We start from the raw sequence: 3,650 nt of genomic DNA on the forward strand, positions 1-3,650 counted from the left end.
ATACCAAGTCCTAGCAAAAATACTATCTGAATGGTGGTCTTAGCAAACAAATTTACTAGGGCCGGGTATACTAAGAACTTTATTTGGTACATTTAGCAGCACCCAACCTAAAAACCCCGGCAGTCTCAAACCTTCACAAGTCGAATGAACATTCCTCCCGCGCTACAAAGATAGCTCTTGAGAACACCTGAATGGCAATTGATATAAGTAAATTGATCTCGATCTATCTCTCTATTCTATGTTTGCAACCGAGGCTCATATATGGTTTATATTCTGTATTATTGGGAATCTATAATCAATTTACTATTGCCATTTTTATAATAATAATAAAATCTAAAATTGGAGTCTCATGTTACATGTAAAAATTGTAAGACTGATCATTTGATCCATGAATGTTTGTGTTGCTATAAATCAACCACAGGCCATCGTGAACTTAAAAAATGAGTCGATCGATCAAAGTATGTAGAAAAGGAAAAACAAATGAAGAAGCTAAGATTACTAAAGAAGATTGGTAATAGAACTCGAGTCTATTTTCTTTTATCATTTGTATCTTTATTCAAAAAAAAAAAAACATTACATCATTATTCTCCCAAGAAAGAGAGAGAAAGAAGGAAGGAAACATCACGAACTACCATCTGTTAATCTGTATCCTCTTCATTTCGATACGTGTATAACTTTGACAAATTAAATAATAACCAAAGCTTACCACTCCAATTACAACTAGCATCCAATACACACTGTCTAGCTTCCCATCGTTTATGTTGTTTGGCAACCAACTTGTAACCCTCCAAACAAGATCAATTATAGCCGTGCTTAGATAAAATCCAACTCCAACGATCATCGAAGTTGATGTGCTTCTTAGAGACACGGAAATTCTTGATAATACAATGCAACTTGTGCTGGAAAATGAAATATCTCTCCAATGCCTACCGAAACGAACTGTGGGAACAGCCACAGTGCCAACATAGGGACAGTAGTTGCACCAGGATGATCTTGGGAAAATTTTAGTCTTTTAGACTCCACCAGTGCTGAAACCGCCATGGCCAACACAGTTACATCCTGCCCTAATCCTATACGTTGGAGGGGTATCGGGAAATGGCCGGTTAACTTCTGCCACAGGGGACATAGCACTCCGTCAATGAGAGCGAGAAAGATGATCCCCGAAATCGCAAGGACGACCAAAACAGACCCGGCTGGTATTTGAAAATGAGGACCTAGGTGACGGTCCTTGGTTAGAGCCTGCAAGATAGTAAAGTTGCTTTGCATTCAGCATTCCTATTAATAAACTTAAGAGTATGCTTGTGGACTGGACTTCAAATCTTCTACTTGTTGAACTGTGCATAGTCTCCATGGCTTTGCAATTGTTAAAGATACAGGAGAGAAAAGTGTATGTGAATATTTGATATAAAGAGCAAACCAACGATTACTCAATAAACAAGCACAAACCACAAACTATTGTTTACTACAGTGGAAACTAAAATTGTTGGTAAAAATCACTGCGAGACTTTTATCGTAGTCCACACAAAAACTTCCACTATGAATGATGTTTACAATACACCTCAATCAAGTAGAGATAACACTTACATCTCTTTACTAGCAAGCATTGCTAACTTGTTCTTATGAAGCTATATTCTAAAACTCATTCACTTGAACACAGTGGCTTGAATCTTCACTCCAAATTCCTGAACCAACAAGAAAGAACAATCTCAATTATGAGTATAGGTGAACTTAAGATAATATCATAAGCGTGTTACTTGAGTTCTAATGAACCTAAAACCATGAAACAATTGACAGTAGCATAAACTTATATGAAATATCACCATCTGTATAACAATGCCTTTACCAGGTTACCTCACGAGAATAATACTTAGGTATATATATAGAGGTCAAAGACAACTTACCAATCCAGATCTCAATCCAAGCCTTAAACATAGGATCGGGGCAAACATACTATAATTTAAACAATTAACCAAATAGGAAAAACACTTATGTCTGATAAGTATGCCAAAAATAAAAAGTCAAACCTTTTATAAGATTCAAATTTGAATGTAAGAAAAACTAGGAAAGAAAATTGTTACCAAAACCGATGCTTTCCTAGTGCAGGTAGGAAAAGGTGGGGAATGACAAATACCTTCAATTGTACCATCTGGTTTGATGTCTCCGGTCTCCCTCATCTTTCTGTGCTGCGCGGTTAAGGAAACTGCATACAAAGAGAGCAGCATCATCAGTTACATAAATATATGAGATCATATTCCCAATTGGATCGGATCATGCGATCTACTTTTACAGTTATACATTGTACCTGAACCTCCTGCTAGGTCTTGTATCCACCCTCTCTGTCACTCCCTCTTGCCCATAGTAACAATAATCTTTGCTTTCAGATGAGAGCTGGAGCTTCCTTTTCCGAGTTGCAGCCAATGACTCGAATTAGACCGACAACTGGACTTCCTTGAGGCTTATTGTGATGGTAGAATCGGGTTCCAGATAAGAAAATGGCCATGCCAAAAACATTGGCAGCTACAGCTACGCCAAAACCCCACTTGAAACCCAAATTATCCTCCATGTACACCATCACAGTTATAGCTAACGCTAAGGCACAGTATACGCTAATGAAGAACCAGGTAAAACAAAGTTGTTTGATGTTTAGACCTATCTAGTTGATTAGCTACCAATGTTGCCAGGTTGAAGCGTGTGCCTCCAACGCCAAGTGATGCCAAAGTTATACCCGTATACAAGATTGTAAATTGCAAAGCTGAGGTTGATTGGCATATTTAATTTCTGATCCCATAACACAAGGTAGAGGCTTCAACGAATCAATTGTTATAGTTAAGGTTAAAAGAACAATACCCTGTAAATGTAAATACAAGTACTAAGGTCAAAATTGCATACATACAACAAACAATCAATACCTAATTACATGTATGTCTTTGCCCGAAACAACATACTTAGAAGTAAAGTAGATTCATAACAGGGGTCGTCTAGACTCTAGCATACCTTGAGGCATGTCATACTTTTTTTTCGTTATTAATCTATTAATATAGTGGAAACATATTGAATAGGTTACAGGTTATCCAGTTAAACTATGACATGTGTTCATTTAAAAAATATAAGTTACCATATTTACAACACATTCTTTCTTGATTGGTAATATTGTTCAAAATTATGTAACCGAAATTGTCAAAATAATATATTACACTTAGTAGAACTACAATTACGGTTTATGACAACACTTATTGTAGTTATCGTAATCGGGTAGTAAAAAATGTAAATATCATAATTGGACAATGTTTATCAAATGGAGAACCTTGATTATCAAATTGAGAACCTTCTTACAATATTGGGTTCTTATTTTTTTTTTTCGTCAAATCTCACTATTACCATATTCACAACACAAAAGTTATCGAAGTTGTAGAATTAATAGTAATAGTTGTAAATGATATAGTTTTTTTTATAGGATAACTTTGGGCAACGTTCTTAACATGTTTTTACCTACATTTGTACTTTGCTTAGCCCTTATTGTTAGGGCTGGGCAAAAAACCGAATTTGTATGAAAACTGATCCGATCCATCCAGATTTTCTTAATCGGATAACCGATCCGAAATATTTGGGTTAAAATAAGAAGGAAACCGATCTGATCCAGTTAAATCGGA

General features: G+C 36.0%; 1 pseudogene; it reads right to left on the reverse strand.

Moving 5' to 3' along the window:
* Positions 1-638: 638 nt before the first annotated feature.
* LOC126787368 (protein NRT1/ PTR FAMILY 2.7-like) lies at positions 639-3,009 on the reverse strand (annotated as a pseudogene).
* Between the last annotated feature and the right edge of the window lie 641 nt (positions 3,010-3,650).

This window comes from Argentina anserina, chromosome 3 (genome assembly GCF_933775445.1).
Source record: "Argentina anserina chromosome 3, drPotAnse1.1, whole genome shotgun sequence".
NCBI classification, from domain to species: Eukaryota; Viridiplantae; Streptophyta; class Magnoliopsida; order Rosales; family Rosaceae; genus Argentina; species Argentina anserina.